The sequence below is a fragment of the Symphalangus syndactylus genome, chromosome 14 (assembly GCF_028878055.3).
Source record: "Symphalangus syndactylus isolate Jambi chromosome 14, NHGRI_mSymSyn1-v2.1_pri, whole genome shotgun sequence".
NCBI lineage: Eukaryota > Metazoa > Chordata > Mammalia > Primates > Hylobatidae > Symphalangus > Symphalangus syndactylus.
Window position 1 is genome coordinate 37651806 of NC_072436.2, and position 20678 is coordinate 37672483.

A 20678-nucleotide genomic window follows, 5' to 3' on the forward strand; every position below is an offset into this window, starting at 1 on the left:
TCATGGTGACCCTGTGATGATATTGTTGTCCAAACCTTGACACTTAAGGTAATGTCCCTCACCTCAAAGGAATGTATGTACTCGCTAGTGAGGAGAGACTGACCCAATCTCAAAAATACAGAAGAGGGATGGCTCAGGGAAAGTTGGTGTGTGAGCTGAGGGTGGAACCAGTCAGGCCAGAGTTCCAAATTGGAAAAAAACATTAGAGTGTGGGAGGGACTAGAAAGAAGGGATTGAAGAACTCTTTTTAAATTTCTTGTTTGTTTCAACTGCCTCCCATCCCAACCCCCTTGCTTTGTTTCATTCATGGTTTAACCCACAGGAGGGGTAAAAGCATTGGTAAGAGAACACATTGGGTCATCTGAATATGAGAGTGTATGGACAAGCACATTCTATGTTGGTGGGGGTATACAATGTGGATTAGAAGCCCCCCGTAAAATACAAGCTCTTTGGCACAGTCATCTCTCTTCAGGAAATTTATCTTGAGGAATAATTGGACATGGGCACAAAGATGTGTGTATAGAATTTCGTCGTTGTTGCAGAGTTAATGCTGGAAAGAAAAAAGGAAGAACCCAAATATCTGGTGACCGAGGATTGATCAAATACAGTAATTCAAATGATGAACCATGAGGCAGCCACTAAACAGAAAAATGTAGACACATGGTTATGGACATGGAACCATGTCCAAAATACAGTGTTTGGTGAAAAAAACCAGGTAACTGAGAAGTTTGCATCATATGATCCTATTTTTGTATTTGTATTACAAAAAGACAGAGATGTATCCACTAAATTGTTAGGTGTATTCGCCTCTAAGTGATGGGATTTAGAATATTTTTTCTTTTATGCTATATCTCTATTTTATTATATTTTCTGAAATAATCATGTATTACTTTTTAATCTAAACAACAACAACAACAACAACAACAAAACAAAACAAAAAAAACCACTAGGACTGTTTTCCTGGTCCAGAGGTTTAGCAGCAGCGATTCATCCTCTGGGACTCCAAAGATGACAGGGGTTGGAAGTGTGGGCTGCCTTCCCATGAGATTGATTTCAGTTTCCACTAAGCCTACCTGGGCAGACTAATTAGAATTTATTTTCAAAAACAGAAGAATGTATGAATTATTCATTTTCATAATCTGTTTTTCTAATAGGCTATTAATCTGGGTTATTGGTTTTATATCTCAGATTCTGTTCATTTGTAGGTTGGCTTAAATGCCCTATCATTTGATATTGTGGCAAGAGTGTGCAAACTGTAATTAAAGGGCCTGGTCCAGTGGACTAGTGTCACCTTGGTAGACAATCAGAAGACCTCCCTAACCTCTTTTTTTTTTTTTTTTTTTTTGAGAGTTTTGCCCTGTTGCCAGGCTGGAGTGCAGTGGTGCGATCTTAGTTCACTGCAACCTCCACCTCCTGGGTTCAAGCGATTCCCCTGCCTCAGCCTCCCAGGTAGCTGGGACTACAGGTGAGTGCCACCACGCCCGGCTAATTTTTTGTATTTTAGTAGAGATGGGGTTTCACCGTGTTGGCCAGGATGGTCTCAAACTCCTGACCTTGTGACCTGCCCGCCTCAGCCTCCCAAAGTGCTGGGATTACAGGCATGAGCCACTGCGCCTGGCCCCTCATTTTTATCATCTATAAAATGGGATAGGATGCTTACCCTATGAGGCTGTTGTAAGGATTAAATGAGTGAGTGATTGTAAAAGTGCTTCGAAATACACATTGCTTGTAATTAATTTAAAGAATTAATTGTAATTAATTTAATTGTAATTAATTTGAAGAATTGGTTTTTGGATACATTCTAATGTACAGAGGGTAAAAATTGAAAAAAAAAAGAATTAGTTTTTGGAAAAAAGAAAATTAAAGTCTTTGACTGAGCTTGATGAACCAGAGTTATTTTATTTAAGGTCCAAAGAGCCTTCTCTTTTTATTTCACTGTTATCAAAATATCATGCACACATAGTTTAAAAAATGAAGTAGCATTTCAGGGCTACATACAAAACTGGGACAACTTTGGGAGTAAAAGGGGCATTGGTAATGAAATTATGCCAGACTAGGGAGGAAAAACTGAGAATGTCCCTGACAAACCCTACTTATAAAAAAACACATTGGCCAGAAGAGGTGGCTCACCTGTAATTGTAGCATTTTGGGAAGCCAAGGCAGGAGGATCACTTGAGCCCAGGAGTTCCAGACCATCCCGGGCAGCATAGTGAGACCCTGTCTCTACAAAAAAATACAAAAAATAAAAATAAACCAGGCATGGTGGGCACCCTCCTGTAGTTCCAGCTACTGAGGAGGCTGAGGCGGAAGGATTGCTTGAGCCCAGGAGTTTGAGGCTGCTGCAGTGAGATGTGATCCCGCCACAGTACTGCAGCCTGGGTGAGAGAGTGAGATCCTGCCTCAACAAAACAAAACAAAACAAAGACCACATCCCTTGCTTTTCCCTACCATCTCTGATTCCCATTCCTCAGAGACACTGCCTTCAATTATTTTAGCAATTTTTTCATGTTTACCTCTATATTTTCAAAGAATAGGTTTTTACTGCTTTTCTTGCTTTTTCCATTTTATACATTATCTATTGATTTCTTACCACGGACGATGAGGAATTCTGTCTTTTATGCCCTGTATTCACACACCATTTCCCTCCCCTCATTGCCAACATGATTATATTATATATTCATCTTTATATTAATATGCCCATATAAATCTTGTTCATAGCTGAACCATATAAGAAACCTTTCTTGCGCAATTGTTCATTGCCTCTGGAGTTAATAATTAACTCAAATTTTGGTTTGTTCTATTTTCTATGGCCCCAGCCACTTATTCATCCCCAAACTCTCTGAACTCTAAGATTACTCAAACAGCTAATCTATTAGTTTCATATTTTATTGGAAATAAACCTTCCGTCCTCAGTCCTCCCACTCCAGGTCAGCCTGGCTCCTGTCCAGAGCCACCCATAGCTGTTGTCTCAGGACTTCCTGTCTCTTCTCTTCTGTGCTGGATTCTCTGTTTTCTTGATCCCATGGTTGCACTTTAGTTCTTTCATTTTCTTGTTTGCATGAACACATCCACGTCTACAGTGGCTTAGTAAGAAAGTAGGCATGGAGATAAACTTTGGATGTCTTACATGTCTAAAAATTCCTTTATTTTACCCCCATTAGTTGTATGGGTTTTTTTTTTTTCAAACTTAAAGAAGACTTAACTTGCAAGAATATTACAAAAAGTGTCCTTACCAATTCACCAATGTTAACCTTTTGCCCTATTTGTTGAATCACATCTTTTCTCTAGATTATAAGTGCACACTTTTTTTTTTGTGAACCGTTTGAGAGTTAGTTGCAGTTATTCTCATGTTGGATGATAGTTTGGCCAAATATAGAATTCTAAACTGGACATCATTTTCCCTCAGAATTTTGAAAGCACTGATCAGAAGCCTTGGCTTCTGTTGTTGCTGTTGGAAGGCTAGCATCGTTTTGACTCCTGCCCTTTAAAAGTGACTTGTTTGTTCTATCTGTATGCTTTTTGAACTTCCTTTCATCTTTGGTGTTCTGAACTTCTATGATATACCTTAATTCAAGTTTCTTTCCCTTCATTGTGTTGAGTACTTTTCAATATAGCAACTCATGATGTTCAAAGTTCTGGGAATTTCTTTGATAATTTCCTCTGTCCATTTTCTTTTCTGGAACTCCTATTAGCAAGATGTTGGAACTCCTAAATTGATTCTATAATTGTATTCTCTTTTTTCTCCAGTTTTTCTTTCTTTGCCATTCATTTCACTTTCTAAGAGATGTCTTCACCTTTATCTTCTGCTCCTTCTACTAAATTCTTTTTTTTTTTTTTTAGAGACAGGGTTTTGCTCTGCCACCCAGGCTTCAGTGCAGTGATACAATCATAGCTCACTGCAGCCTTGAACTCCCGGGTTCAAGTGATCCTCCTGGCTCATCCTCCCAAGTAGCTGGGACCATAGGCATGCACCATCATGCCCAGCCAATTTTAAAATTTTTCTCTTGTTGAGATGGAGTCTTTCTATGCTGCCTAGGCTGGTCTCGAACGCTTGGCCACAAGGGATCCTCCCCTCTCAGCCTTCCAAAGTACTGGCATCACAAGCATGAGCCACCATGACTGCCTAAATTTCTAATTTTATCTATACTCCTTTTTCATTTTCAAAAGCTCTTTCTTGTTACTGGGATGTGCCTCTTCTGTGGCATCCTATTCTTTTTATGTATGCAATATGTTTATTCTCCTATCTTTCTGAAGATATTAAGTATAGTGGTCCCCCCTGAGGTTTCTTTTGCCCTTTGCATTGCTTCTGGATTCATTTTCTATTTGTGTACTTTCGACTTTGCCTTTCACATTAGAGGCTCCCTTTAATTGCTTGGTAATTCTTGGGTCTGTATTCACAGGTCCATAAACATGAGGCACTGAAAAGCTCATTAGAAATTCTTGGAGAGTGAACGGGGCTCACTGTAGGTGAAAGAGAAAAGCCCTGCCCATTTCACTGGGAGGATCTATCTGTAAGTCCTTTCTCCACGCTGTTATCTTTCTTAAGAGAGGAATCCTGCCTAGAGAGTTCAAGTATGGCTGCCAGCATTCTGGGACTGAGTGGGAAAAGGAGCTGGGGTTATCAAGTCTTAGCCATTAGGCTTGTGCCTAATCCCATGGTTTTCAGTAGGGTGTCTCATCTCCTCTCCCTTGCTTAGCTCTGAACTAGGAGAGACAATCTGTTCACTTCAGAGGATAAACCTCCCACCCTCCACTGGGTTAGGAGAGGGGCAAGTGCCTGGCTGCACAGGGCCCAACTGTACTTTATGAGACTTTGGGCAAATCCTCAGTTTTGCGCCTCACCGTCCATCCTGGGCTTCTAAAGTGCTGTGCTTCCCATTTCTGACTTTTCCTGGGTTCTGCGGCACTAACTGGTTAGTGTGGCAGAGGTCATGCCATGGATCCAGCATGTCATTGTGTCTTCCCAGGAGTCTAAACGGACCATAGCTTATGGCCTTTCTTGCAGTTAGGTTGGATAAGTGACTGAATTGTAATTAGTGGGACCTAGCCCTAAAAAACAGCCTCTAGCCCTTTCCAGACTGTGTGGCCAGGGAGTGGGGTGGGCCCAGAGCACAGCCCTGAGACCTTTGCTCTATAGCAGGCCCTTTAAACTAGGGATGAAAGAGTTGGGCCCTGGGGCCCCTGGGATTTGTTCTCATCTTTAGCTGAGATATACATATCTCTCCTTCACACACATGCACACATACATACATATATATTTGCTATAGAGCTGTCTGCATCCAAGACACAGTCAATTCCAAAGTACCAAGAGAGCAAGACCCGGGCTCCCAGGAACCTGAGAATTGGGAGCATAGGAAAAATAATCCTTCACTACTTTGCTTTCTGTTGGGGCAAGGAGAGTGGCAGACAGAGGCAAAGGAAAAGACCCTATTGTCTTTACTTCGCTCTCTAACTGCATTATCAAGAACACATTTTGGTTTAAAAAAAAGTGTAAAAATGGCTAGAAATGGTTAAAAAAAAAAAAAAGGCTAGAAATCTGCATCCTACTTAGATAGATGGGATGGGTCGCTTTATTATCTTAGACCTGGCTGATAAACACAGCTAGGCACAGATTTTAGGCAGGTAAGCAAGTGACTTTAAGTCTGTCTCCTGGCCAGGCATGGTGGCTCACGCCTGTAATCCCAGCACTTTGGGAGGCTGAGGCGGGCGGATCACAAGGTCAGGAGATTGAGACCATCCTGGCTAACATGGTGAAACCCCGTCTCTACTAAAAATACAAAAAAATTATCTGAGCATGGTGGTGGGTGCCTGTAGTCCCAGCTACTCGGGAGGCTGAGGCATGAGAATGGCGTGAACCCAGGAGGTGGAGCTTGCAATGAGCTGAGATCATGCCACTGCTGTCCAGCCTGGGCAACAGAACGAGACTCCGTCTCAAAAAAAAAAAAAAAAAAGAAAAAAAAGTCTGTGTCCTGCATATAGACATATTTGATATTTCATTTGGGGACATAAATGTTAATTTCATTAGCGACTAATAATAAACAGTATGATATGGGTTTCCCTTGACCTAGGAAAGTTCACCCTTCAGCAGTTCACCCTGGGGGCTCTTTGCCAGTTCCACAACTGTTACAAGGTGAAGCCAGGAGGTGCACACACACCCTGCCACCTGCAGTCCCCCTGGATTCTTCCCTCTCAGCCCAAGCTTCTCTTCCCTTTTCTAGCCCTTTCCTCCCACATTTCCGACACTTACACAAGCCCACTTCCGGGGAGTCCCCTAAACAGTTAAACAAAGGTCATTGAAAATTCTTATAATTGATTTCAGTATTCACAGACTGATTTACATTTTGAAAGCTTACCACTGGGCAGTATATAATTGTATCATTTATAGTTGATTTGAATATGGCATTTATGGTCAATAAAAAAGGAGAGTTAAGATTAAGCCATCAGCACGCACCTACCTACTGTATCAGTGCTGTGAGAAAATCTAACTTGCCCCAGAATACCTTCTCCAGGCACAGCCCCTGCTGCGATTGTGAGCCTCTTTCCTGTCCTTCCTGTGTGGAGATGACCCTGTTGACTGACTCCCCACAGCATTGGTCCCAAGCTGCTTTTCCCAATGCATTAAGGCCATTATCTGCAGGAATGAGCAATGCCAAGTGCTTTATTCAGAGCTCTATCTGCCACTCGAGCTGGTGTCTTCAAAAGGGGGACTGCCTTTTCACCAGAGAGATACCTGCAGAAACTGGCTTTCAATAAAGCTGAAAGGAGTGCACCCTGGGGCAGCTCACTTTGTACATTGCCATCCCAATAATAAACAGCTCTTCTGCTCTGGCCAGCCAGCCTGCCAGTCAGCTTTTTGAGTGATTTCCTTGAAGATGAGGTTGCCAAAATGAGGAATACACAGCGTCAAAACAGAAAGTTACAGGATTGCAGTTATGGGAGGTGATGGTTAGTCACACGGTTTGGTAATCTCAAATTCCTGATTTCTCATTTCCCTTTTTCCCACCACCTTTTCCCATGCACAGTCAAGAAATTATATCAGGGCTGGGCACGGTGGCTCACGCCTATAATCCCAGCACTTTGGGAGGTCAAGGTGGGCGGATCACTTGAGGTCAGGAGTTTGAGACCAGCCTGGCCAACATGGTGAAACCTTGTCTCTACCAAAAATACAAAAATTAGCCAGGCATGGTGGTCCATGCCAGTAGTAATCCCAGTTATTCGGGAGGCTGAGGCACAAGAATCGCTTGAACCCGGGAGGCAGCGGTTGCAGTGACCCAAGATAGTGCCACTGCACTCTAGCCTGGGTGACGGAACAAAACTCTGTCTCAAAAAAAAAAAAAAGAAAAAAGAAAAGAAGAAATTATGTCAATGGTTGGCAGCTTCCTATGCAGAAAACAGTCACCAGTGCTATCTTCTCCCAACACCAGTAACAGCAGGCAGTAGGACTCCCTGAATAAACACTTTGAAGGCAAAGGTAGAGAAGGGTGGAATAAGCAAATAAGAAGTCACCATTCCTCCTGGAGTAAACCATTCCCTTCTCTGATTGCCTGAAGCTAACCATGGGACAGCAGGACTGGCTACATAATTTTCCAGCCTAGTACAAAATGAAAATGCAGGCCCTTGTTCAAAAGGCTAGGAAGAAAAAGTGCCATTAAAAGTGCTGAAATACAAAGCTTTTCCTTTCTTTCACCATCTGTCTTGACCTGTCGGTCATGGTGTGCTTTTAAAATTTGCTCTTTAATATAGCTCGCCTTTGGTCAGGGGATACTCCCAGGGCAAGTGTGAGTCCTCACAGGCTCAGGGGCCCCCCTCCCTCCAGCCACAGGCCAATGCTTGGTGCTGGGCCAACCTGCAGCAGATGGTTGGCCCTGAAGGGATTGAAACCTCAGTGCCAGGACAAGCTCAGTGCCTGGATTGGGGGTGGGGCAGAGGCGAGTTGCCCCCTAACAGTTGTGGTGCTGCCAGGCCCTCCTGGAAAGAGACCCTAGATGCCCAGCCTCAAGTCTCCCTGGGTGCAACTCCAGGTCCCTATTGAAAGCAGAGGATGACAGCAGAATATTACCCCCCAACCCCACCTCTGCCAGACACAACCCCGTTGCCATCCCAGTTAAAGGCAGGCAGGGGCCATAGTGGGGAGAGCAGATGTGGAGAGGGGGTGGCTGGGCAGGGTCCCAGGAACCAGGCAATGGAGAACAGGCTGCCAAGGACCTATTCTCAGGGAGGTGGGGAGCTGGCAGCAGGCAGAACCGCATGTAAGCCAATGGCACGTGCTTCAATGTCCATTGGACTTCACTTGCAAAACACAAATTCGAAGATTAAATTATTAAGAATATCAAGACAACAACTGCAGAGCATTAAACTCCAAGCATGCAGGGCTCTTCTGAACCTGCGGCCATGTGCAGCTGCACTGTTCTTAGACCCATGAAGTCCGTCCTCTGCAACCAAATTATTGAAATCAGTGAAGGTCCAGAAAAATGTGTGTTCAAAAACATATTTGTAGTGTTTCTCATATGCTGCCTTGTACATAGTCTTATTTCTATACTACCCTCTTTCCTTCCTGGATGCCATCTGCATGGCCTAGCTCTTATGCTTTCAGGCTAATCTCCAGCATGTTAGAGACCCCCTCTCTAACCCTGATCTGTAAAACGGAAACAATAACAATGATCTCATAAAAGTGTTGTGAAGACCAAATGAAGTAAAGCCTAGAAGCCATTTAGCCCAGAGCCTGACACATGTTTTTTTGTTTGTTTTTGTTTTTGAGATGGAGTCTTTTTCTGTCACCCAGGCTGGAGTGCAGTGGCGTGATCTCGACTCACTGCAACCTCCGCCTCCCGGGTTCGAGCTATTCTCCTGCCTGAGCCTCCTGAGTAGCTGGGACTACAGATGTGCACCACCGTGCCCAGCTAATTTTTGTATTTTTAGTAGAGATGGGGTTTCACCATGTTGGTCAGGCTGGTCTCAAACTCCTGACCTCCTGATCCGCCCGCCTCGGCCTCCCAAAGTGCTGGGATTATAGGCGTGATCCACCGCGCCCGGCCAAGGCACATATTTTATATATGCAAACACACACACACACACACACACACACACACACACACACACGTGCCCACATACACTGACAGGAATGCATCTCTGCTATGACACATACGGACAGTACCAGAGTACACAGAAGATACTTAATAAGTCTATTTTTAGACAAAAGAACACAAGGTGAACATATTTTAAGTGTCAGTCTGGCTAATGTATATTTTAAATGAAATGTAGTGCAAATGGAAGTCTATTAAGTTACAGAGAGACTAGAAAAGGCTTTTTCAAAAATTCAAGTCATTATGGTAGAGTAATTCTGAAAGTAAGCTCAATTTAATTATGCACATGTCAAAAATAAAGTCTTAAAAAGCCTGATAAATATAATTTCAGTATGAAAATTAGGTGTTCTAAGGAAAGATGAAGGAAATTGGAATTGGTTAGCATGAAGAAGAGAAAGAGAACTTCAAGATAGCGAAATTGCTCTCAATTAAAAGGGGGAGATTAAAGTGTACATTTTGTGGACTGGGGTGGTGGCTCACGCCTGTAATCCCAGCACTTTGGGAGGCCGAGGAGGATTGCTTGAGCCCAGGAGTTTGAAACCAGCCTAGCCAGCGTGATGAAACCCTGTCTCTACTAACAACACAAAAATTAGCCTGATGTGTGGTGCACACCTGTAGTCCCAGCTACTAGGGAGGCTGAGACATGAGAATCGCTTGAACCCGGGAGGTGGAGGTCACAGTGAGCCGAGACTGTGCCACTGCACTCCAGCCTAGGCGACACAGCAAGGCTCTGTCTTAAAAAAATAATAAACAGTAGATTCCGAAACAGCTTTCCTTGCGTGTCTAAAATAAAAGTATTGCATGTAAAAAAAAAAAATAAAGGCCGGGCGCGGTGGCTCACGCTTGTAATCCCAGCACTTTGGGAGGCCGAGGCGGGCGGATCACGAGGTCAGGAGATCGAGACCACGGTGAAACCCCGTCTCTACTAAAAATACAAAAAATTAGCCGGGCGTGGTGGCGGGCGCCTGTAGTCCCAGCTACTCGGAGAGGCTGAGGCAGGAGAATGGCGGGAACCCGGGAGGCGGAGCTTGCAGTGAGCCGAGATTGCGCCACTGCACTCTAGCCTGGGCGACAGAGCGAGACTCCGTCTCAAAAAAAAAATAATAAAAAATAAAAAAAAAATAAAATAAAAAAATAAAAAAAAAAATAAATAAATAAATAAAATAAAGTGTACATTTTGTTACAAAAGTAATTCATATTTATTATATAAGTATTCAAAAATACACATAAGCAAAAAGAAGAAAATGTAAAATAGGCAAAATCCCACCACTCTCATATAGCAAAGAAGTTCATATAAACTGATTATCCTTCTGTAAATATAGGTTCGATAACCTCAATAGTTCTGGGCATTTTCATTTTTAAAAATATTTGCCAGTTTTGCAGCTGAAATGATATCTCATTGCTATTTTAACTTAAATTACTTCTTAGTAATAAATTACTTATTTCCTGATATGTTTATTGTTCACACATATTTTTCTTTCATGAATTGCCCATGTCCTCTTAGACCTTTGTTTTTGTTTTGTTTTGTTTTGTTTTTGAGACGGGTTCTTATTCTGTCACCCAGGCTGGAGCGCAGTGGTGCAATCATAGCTCACTGCAGTCTTGATCTCCTGGGCTCGAGCGATCCTCCCACCTCAGCCTCCCGAGTAGCTGGGACTACAGTTATGTGCCACCATGCCCAGCACTTTTTTAGTTTTATTTATGTATTTATTTCTTTTTGCAGAGACAGGGTCTTGCTATGTTGCCCAGACTAGTCTCAAACTCCTCGCCTCACACAATTTTCTTGCCTTGGCCTCCAAAAATGCTGGTATTACAGGTGTGAGCCACCACACCTGGCTTAGACCATTTTTTATATCCTAAATGGTTATAACAAACATCCTAGTTTGTTTTTCTCTTAAAAAGTTATAAACATTTAAAAGAACATATAAAAAGTACAGGAAATAATACAGCAGGCACAGTGTTTCTGTGTGTGTTTCAGAAAAAGGGGCCTGCTAGGGGTGGGATAGGGACTATATTAACACAATCTGCCATGTGGCTAGAAAAATAAGTAAAATGTCTTTTTTCCATACTGATGTGCAAGAGTGTTTTTGTACATTAAAGATGCTAACCCTTTCACATGCTATGAAGCTTTGGCCTGGATACTTCTGATCAATTCATCAAGGTGACTACTAAGAACAGAACAAAAGGAAATTTATTTAAATAAAAATAAACATTTTTAAGCAAAGCACAGTGGCACGTGCTTGTAGTCCCAGCTACTTGGAAGGCTGAGGTGGGAGGATCCCTTGAGCCCAGGAGTTCAAGGCCAACCTGGGCAGAAAAGCAAGACCGTGTCTCTAAAAAGTAAAATAAATTAATTAAAAAAAAATTTAGTTGGACATGAAAAATAATTTCTTGACCACAAAGAGAATCAATTCAGGAAAAATTAATTTATCATTATGGAGTCAGTCTCTGATCCACCATCCCCTGTCTATAATTTACATTAAACTTCATGGGCCAGGAGACAGGGGCTAGACCAAATTGTTGTTCACTCTTTCTTCTAGTTTAGTTTCTTTCTAAGTTTATTTTCTTATATTCCAAGAAGTAGTAATTTCTAAGAGGTTTGGGTTACTTGGTTAATCTTATTTAACTTTTGATCCTCCCCATCACAAGCAAAACAAGCTGAATCTTTGCAGAAGTTTTGAGTCAGGGCTGCTAAGTCTAATGTTATTTGGTGGTTCTGCAAATGAATGTCAATTCTATTATGTAACAATTGGGACAAGTGCTTTATTTATTAAGAAACAGGGCCACGTGCTGTGGCTCACGCCTGTAATCCTAGTGCTTTGGGAGGCCAAGGCGAGTAGATTGCTTGAGCTCAGGATTTTGAAACCAGCCTGAGCAACATGGTGAAACCCCGTCTCTACCAAAAATAGAAAAAATTAGCCAGGTGTAGTGGTGTGTGCCTGTGGTCTCAGCTACTTGGGAGACTGATATGGGAGGATAGCTTGAGCCTGGGACGCGGCGATTGCAGTAAGCTGAGATTGCACCACTGCACTCCAACCTGGGTGACAGAGTGAGACCCCATCTCAAAAAGAAGGGAAGGGAAGAAAAGAGAAGGGAGGAGGGTAGGGGAGGTCAGGGGAAGTGGGGGGAGGGGAAGGGAGGGGAAGGGAGGGGAAGGGAGGGGAAGGGAGGGGAAGGGAGGGGAAGGGAGGGGAGGGGAAGGGGAGGGGAGGGGAGGGAAGAGGAAGGGAGGGGAGGGGAGGGAAGAGGAAGGGAGGGGAGGGGAGGGGAGGGGAGGGGAGAACAGCCTGTTTACTGCTGAGTGTGGTAGTCGTTAGTACTATATACAAATATTCAACTGTTCTTCCGAACATGTGGTGAGAATGTACTCTCCTGCCTCCCTGGAGTTAGGTGTGGCATCTGGACTTTCACTGGCCCATGAAACATGAGAAGAAGTGACATTTTTCACTTCTGGGCTGAAGTTAAAAAAAAAAATTTATTTCTAAATGTGCACTTTATTGTACATCAATTATATCTCAATAAAGTAGATATATGTGTGTGTATATATATATATATATATATATACACACGCTAAAGTTTACACATAAATTTTATATTCAGATACATAAGCTTTATATATATAAGCTTTACAGTAAACTGCATGTTTAAAGTCTACAATTTTCCTTTTTTTTGAGATGGAGTTTCGCTCCTGTCACCCAGGCTGGAGTGCAATGGTGCAATCTCGGCTCACTGCAACCTCTGCCTCCCGGGTTCAAGTGATTCTCCTGTCTCAGCCTCCTGAGTAGCTGAGATTACAGGTGACTGCTACCACGCCCAGCTAATTTTTTGTATTTTTGGTAGAGACGGGGTTTCACCATGTTGGCTAGGCTGGTCTCGAACTCCTGACCTCAGGTGATCCGCCCACCTCAGCCTCCCAAAGTGCTGTGATTACAGGCGTGAGCCACTGTGCTCAGCCCAAGTCTACAGTTTTTACATGTGTATACACCCATGAAATCCTCACTGCAGTTGAGACAGTGAACATACCTATCACCCCCAAAAGTTTTCTCATAAGCCATTGTAATCCCTCCCTCCCACACCATCTCATCTCCCATCTCTAAACAGACACTGATCTGCTTTATGTCACTATGGATTGTTTGCAGTTTCTAGTTTTATATAAATTTAATCATATAGTATGTACTCTTTTTTTTTAAGCAGGCTTCTTTTACTCAGCATGATAATTTTAAGACTCATCCATATGTTGTATATAGCAATCACTATTTTTATGGCTGAGTAGTATTCCATTTTACAGATATGCCATAGTTTATCCATTCACCTCTTGATGGACAGTGGAGCTGTTTCCAGCTTTTGGCTATTACAAGTAAAACTTTTATGAATATTTGTATAAAAGTGTTTATATGGTTATATATTTAATTTCCTCTTGAGTAAATATCCAGGAGTGGAATGGGTGGATCATGCTGTCATTATATGTTCAACTTCTTAAGAAACTGACTAATTGTTCTACCATTTACATTGTCACAAAAATTCACAAGAGTGCAGTTCCTCCACATCTTCATAATGCTTGGCATGTCAAATCTTTTAAATTTTAGCCATTCTAATAGGTGTGTAATGTTATCTCATTGTGGATTTAATTTGCATTTTCCTAATGGCTAATAATGTTGAACACTTTAGTATGTGCTTCTGCAGAAGAGATATTTGCCTAATCTGAGGTCAAAAAGACTTTCTCCTATGTTTTCTTCTAGAAATTGTATAGATTTATGTTTTTAAATTTAGGTCTATGATCCATTTTGGGTTAATCTTTGCATGTAGTGTGAGCTTGGTTCTAAGTTCATTTTTTCCCACGTGCTTATGCAATTGCTCCAGCACCATTTGTTGAGAAGGCTATCCTTTCTCTACTTCATTACCTTTGCACCTCAGTCAAAAATCAGTTGTCTGTGTGGATTTATTTATATACTTTCATTCTGTTCTGTTGAGTTATTTTTTAAACTTTATATCAATTTCATACTGTATTCATTAATGCTGCATTATAATAATTCTTGAAATCAGGTTGTGTCATCCCAACCTTGTCTTTTTCAGAGTTGTTTGGTTATTCTAGGTTCTTTGTATTTCCATAAAAATTTCAGATCCAGCTTGTCAATTCTGCAAAAAAAAAAAAAAATCCTTCTGGGACTTTGAGTAGGATTGTACAGGATCTATAGATCAATTTGAGAGCACCTGATATCTTTACAACACTGAGTCTTCTGATCTATGAGCAAGGCATATCTCTCCATTTGTTTAGGTCTTCTTTAATTTCTTTCAGCAATATTTTGTAGTTTTAGTGTACAGGTATTTTGCTAATTTTGTGAAGTTTATCTCTAAGTATTTCATTTTTGTATTTTCGTAAGTGATATTTTTAAACATTTCAATTTCCAATTATTTGTTGCTAGTATAGAAAAATATATTTGATTTTTTATATTTTGTTCTATTCTAGAATCATGTGTCTCAATTATTAGTTCTAATAGATTTCTTTTTAGATTCTATCATATTTCCTACACAGACAATCATGTCACCTGCAAATAAAAACAGTTTTATTTCTTCTTTTTCAATCTTGATGCCTTTTATTTCTTTTTCTTCCCTAATCACACTGGCTAAAACCACTGGTACAATGTTGAATTTAAGTGCTAATAGCAGACATTCCTGACTTGTTCCTGGTGTTAGGGGGAAAGTATTTGGGCTTTCATCATTAACTATGATGGTTGCTATAGGTTTCTTAGCTGTCTGTTTTCAGGTTGAAGAAGTTTCCTTTTAATTTGAGTTTTCTGAGAGTGTTTATCAGGAATGAATGTTTAACTTTGTTAAATGTTTTCTCAACATCTATTGAGATAATCATATAATTTTTTTTGGTTTGTTAATATGTTGAATTATATTGATTAATTTTCAAATGTTAAACCCTGCATTCCAGAGATAAATCTCATTTGGCCATACGATATATTGTCCTTTTAATAATTGTTGAATTCAATTTGTTACCATTTTGTATATGGCTTATCTATGAGAGATATTGGTCTATAGTATTCTTTTCCTGTAATGTTTTTGTCTGATTTTGTTTTAAGGGTAATCCTGGCCTTGGAGAAATAATTGGGAACTATTCCCCTATTTTAAATATTTTTGAAAAACTTTGTGTAGAATTGGTATTACTTGTTTTCCGTAAGTATTTGGTAGAATTCACCCACGAAGTCATCTGGGCCTGGAGTTTTCTTTGTGGTAGGTTTTTGAACTATGTCATTTTCTCTAATAAGCATAAGGCTATTTAGACTATTTATTTCTTTTTGAGTGAGTTCTGGTAATTTGTGACACTCAAGGAAATTATTAATTTCATCTAAATTGTCATATTTATTGGCTTAAATTGTTCATAATATTCCCTTATTATCCTTGTAATATCTGTAGCATCTGAAATGATGTCACCTCTCTTACTCCTCTCATTGTCATTTGTTTATTCGTTTTCCACTAATATGTCTAGCAACATTTCTTATCAATTTTATTGATTTTCTCAAAGAACCACCTTTCGATTTCATTGATTTTATCTATTGTTTTTCTATTTTCTTTTTTTGAGATGGAGTTTCACTCACCACCCAGGCGGGAGTGTAATGGCGCAATCTCGGCTCACTGCAACCTCCACCTTCAGCAATTCTCCTGCCTCAGTCTCCTGAGTAGCTGGGATTACAGGCACCCACCACCACACCCAACTAATTTTTGTATTTTTAGTAGAAACAGTTTCACTATGTTGGCCAGGCTGGTCTCGAACTCCTCACCTCAGGTGATCCACCTGCTTCAACCTCACAAAGTGCTGGGATGACAGACATGAGCCACCATGCCTGGCCTGTTTTTCTATTTTCTATTTCATTAATTTTGCCTTGATCTTATTTTTTGTTTTCTTCTGCTTAGTTTTGATTTAATTGTCTCTGCTTTTTCCAGTGCCTTAAAGTGGAAGCTGAGGTTACTGATTTGAAAACTTTATTTTACTATAAGTTTTTGGTGCTATAAATTTCCCACTAAAAACTGCCTTAGCAACATCTCAAAAGTTCTGATTTGTTATGTTTTTCTTTTTAAAAATTTTTCAGCTGAATTTAAAATTTGTTGTTTTTTATTTTTATCCATTCAAAAATAATTTTAATCACTTTTTAATTTATTCTACCTATATGTTATTTAGAAGTATATCATTTAGTTTCCAAATATTTGGGGATTTATCTAAAAATATATGTTATTAATCTCTAATTTAACTCCATTATGGTCAAAGAACATACTTTGCATGGCTTGAATCTTTTTGAATTTATTGAGACTTGTTTTATGACCAGAATATGATCTATTTTGGTGAATGTTCCATACACACTTGAGAACAATATGTGTTTGACTGTTATTGGTGTTTGATAAGTGACAATCAAGTCAAGTTGGTTAATATTATTTACATCTGCTTTATCCTTGCTGAATTTCTGCAAACAGTATTGAAATCTCCAATTCAACTTGTGGATTTGTCTACTTGACGCTATCAATTTTTGTTTCATGTATTTTGAAGCTCTGTCACTAAGTGCATCATTTTGATTATCATTATGAAATGAACCATTATCCACAGTGATATCCTTTGTTTTGAGATCTACTTAGTCTGAAACTAGTACAGGTATTCCAGCTTTCTTATGGTGCATCTTTTTCTCTTACTTTGAACTTAGATCATTTGGTTAACTGGTGTCTGTCAGGTTTTTTAAATGAAAAGTTGTTGCTGTTCTCTTTGTAATTAGTAAGTATCTGTGGAGAGATACTCAAAAACTATCCTGTTTCTCTTTTTTATTTATTTTTTGTGTGTGTGAGACAGAGTCTTGCTTTGTCACACAGGCTGCAGTGCAGTGGCTCGATCTCTGCTCACTGCAACCCCTGCCTCCCTGGTTCAAATGATTCTTGTGCCTCAGCCTCCTGAGTAGCTGGGATTACAAGTGTGTGCCACAATGTTCGGCTATTTTTTTTGTATTTTTAGTAGAGAGAGGGTTTTGCTACATTGGGCAGGCTGATCTCAAACTCCTGGACTCAAGTGATCCATCCACCTGGGCCTCCCAAAGTGCTAGGATTACATGTGTGAGCCACCTGCCTGCCCCTCCCCCACTTTGTTTTTTTTTTAAGACCAGGTCTCACTATGTTGCCTAGGCTGGACTCAAACTCCTAGCCTGAAGTGATCCTCCCACCTCAGCCTCCTGAGTAGCTGGGACTACAGGTGCCTGCCACCACACCCTCATTATACTTTGTCCATGAATTTTAGCATTCTTTGCTAAAATGATGCTTGCCTGCAACAGTTATTACTGTGGTATTTGCCAAATGGTAATTTTCTGTCTTCATCTTTCTATCTACATTTGTTAATTGGAATTCTCCTTCAAGGAAGAGCTGTCTATTCTCCTCCAATTATTTACTTAATCAATTTTTGTATTAGTATGTACTCAAGGGTATTTATTTTATCCTATGATTTATAATCCATTACTATTCTTATTTTTATTGGTCACATTGTCCCAGATTTGGCCACTGGGAGCACCTTCACATTGGCTCATCTATGTTTTTCAATATTCCCCCGGGATTTTTTTAGCATTTTCTTACTTCCTTTTTCCAGAGATTTTCTAGGCTTTTGTAACTTTTTGCCCTAACTTTGGAAAAAGACATTTCTCTGAGAAGCCCTGGTTTCCTTTAATGGAGAATGGAATTTTGAAACCAAGATCTCGATTCTAGGTGTGCTCATTGCTTCTAGGGTGTCATTGCTTCTAGGCTCAACAGAGAGAACTAAGAAATATATGTATGTTTGCACATACATATGCACACATCTACATTTATTTCTATACTTATCTATTTGCATATATGTTGGAAACCAGCAGTCCACTCTGAAACCTTCGCTGCCAATCCAACACTATCAAGTTCATTCTATCCTCCCCGTTTCCTTTTTCCCTCTTCTGACAGTGAGGAACCTGGCTGTCATTATCCGTAATACATTTATTTATTTTTGTAGTCCTAGAATACCCATAAAGTAGTTTTAGAATTGTTCATCTGTGTCTCTGTGAAAAACAAATTTATTAATTAGAATGCAATATTTGTGTTCCTTTTACTGTCAGCCTTACAGTAGCCAGTCAAAATAGTCTTTCGCAGTTACTTAGGTTAGTTCTTTTCTTTCCTACCACCTTCAGTATTGTTATTCATATGTAATACAGCTAGGTTGATTTGTTATCATATGTATCTATTTGCATTTCTTCTGACACTTGTGGCTGATTTTAATTATGTATTTAGTTTAAAAGTTAAGATACAATTCACATTCCATAAAATTCACCATTTTAAAGTATACAATTCAGTGGTTATTAGTATGTTCACAAAGTTAGTCAATCACTATCATTATCTAATTCCAGAGCATTTCATCCCTTAAAAAGAAACTGATATGGTTTGGATCTGTGTCCCCACCCAAATTTCATATTGAATTGTAATCCCCAGTGTTCGAGGTGGGGCCTGGTGGGAGGTGATTGGATCATGGGGGAGGTTTCTAATGAATGGTTTAGCACCATCCTCTTGATGCTATCCTTGCAATACTGAGTGAGTTCTGTGAGATCTGGTTGTTTGAAAGTGTGTACCACCTCCCCAGCCCTTGCTCCTGCTCTGGCCATGTGACTATCTGCTCCCCCTTTGCCTTCCATCATGACTATAAGTTTCCTGAGGCCTCCCCAGAAGCCACCCGATGCCAGCATCATGCTTCCTGTACAGCCTGTGGAATCATGAGCCAATTAAATTTATTTTCTTGATAAACTACCCAGTCTCAGGTGTTTCTTTCTTTCTTTGTTTTCTTTTCTTTCTTTTTTTTTTCTTTTTTGAGACCCAGGGTAGAATGCAGTGGTGCCATCTCGGCACACTGCAACCCCTGTCTCCTGGGTTCAAGTGAATCTCCTGCCTCAGCCTCCTGAGTAGGTGGGATTACAGGCTTGTGCCACCACGCCCGGCTAATTTTTGTATTTTTAGTAGAGACAGGGTTTCACTGTGTTGGCCAGGATGGTCTCAATCTCTTGACCTCATGATCTGCCCACCTCGGCCTCCCAAAGTGTTGGGGTTACAGGCGTGAGCCACCACACCCAGCCAAGTCTCAACTATTTCTTTATAGCAATGTGAAAATACAGCAACCCACTACCTATTTGCAGTCATTCCATATTACCCTTCCCAACACCCCACCCCCAACACAGCTCTGGTTACCACTAACCTGCTTTCTGTCTCTGGATTTGTCTATCTGGATATGTTATATATTCTTCATCTAGCATAATGTTTTCAAGGTTCTCCATCCTATAGAATGCATCAGTACTTCATTTCTTATTACAGTTGAATAATTTCCCATTGTATGAATATATCAAATTTCATTTAGTGTATTTATTTTTTAGTGTGTGGAATCTCAACATGGTTCTAAAAGTTAGAACTATACAAAAAGGTATAATCAGAGAAGTGTAACTTCCCCTCAATTCCTTATCCTGTTCCTCCTTCTCCATTCTTTCCATCCTGGTCCCACCCGCTCTCTGCAGTTAGTTTCTGATGCATCCTTACTTTATTTCTTTTTGCAAAAATAAGATCATGTATATTTTCTTATAAACCTTTCTTTTTCACATGAGTGTATTCGTAGCATACACTCAACACTTTTCTTGAACTTTAGAAAGCAAAATTTTAAAATTTGTGAGTTGTGATAGGAAAATTAGAACTTGGTGTTAACTGGTTACTATCTTATTTCTCAGAAGCCCTCACAGCAAACCAAAGCTGTTGTCATGGTCTAGTTCCCAGTTTAATTCAAATTGACAAGTGTTGGTTGAACACCGATTACAAATGCTCAAGCCCTCGCTTCTGAATGGATTACAAAAATAAGGAAAGCAAAGTGCCTGCTTTCAAGGAATTTACAATCTAGACATGAACTACTAAAACTAGGGAAGACATGGTAAATTCAAAAAGGGGATTAAACAAAGAGCAATGGGCATTCAAAAAAGGGAAAAATTAGGAAAGGTATCACCTAGGAGGTGGCACTTGAGAAGGGTCTTGACAAAAACAGCTCAAGTTTGACAGGTGGAGATAGTAGGGGCAGCCCTCCGAGGAAACAGCATAAGCTCTGAGACAGGAAAACACAATGTATGCCTGGGGAACTTCATTTTGACTGGAGTTTTGGGAAGTAGTGGGAGATAAGGCTGTAAGGATAGCTTGGAGAATATTTGTAAGACCCTGAAGTCTTTATACTTATTTGGATAGGCATTTGCATGCCATTGACATTTTTTAGAGCAAAAGAATCTTTTCTCTTCACCTTCTACCTTCAAGCCCTGGTGGGGCTACATCTACCATCGAGGTCTGGAAAATTTCAAGTGGTTGGATTACATCACTAACTCCCTGCTTAAAACCCTTTACTGGTTCCCACTGCACTTAGGATAATCAAAATTTCTTTCTAGGCTCTGAATGGTTTGCCTTCTATCTTATTTCCTATCTTTCTTTCCCCCAACTTTGTTCAGTACATTCTGCTTCCATCAGCCTCCTCTCACTTCTTCAAACACAACCAGGGTCTCTTTGCTCTAGACCTTCCCTCTGCCCTGA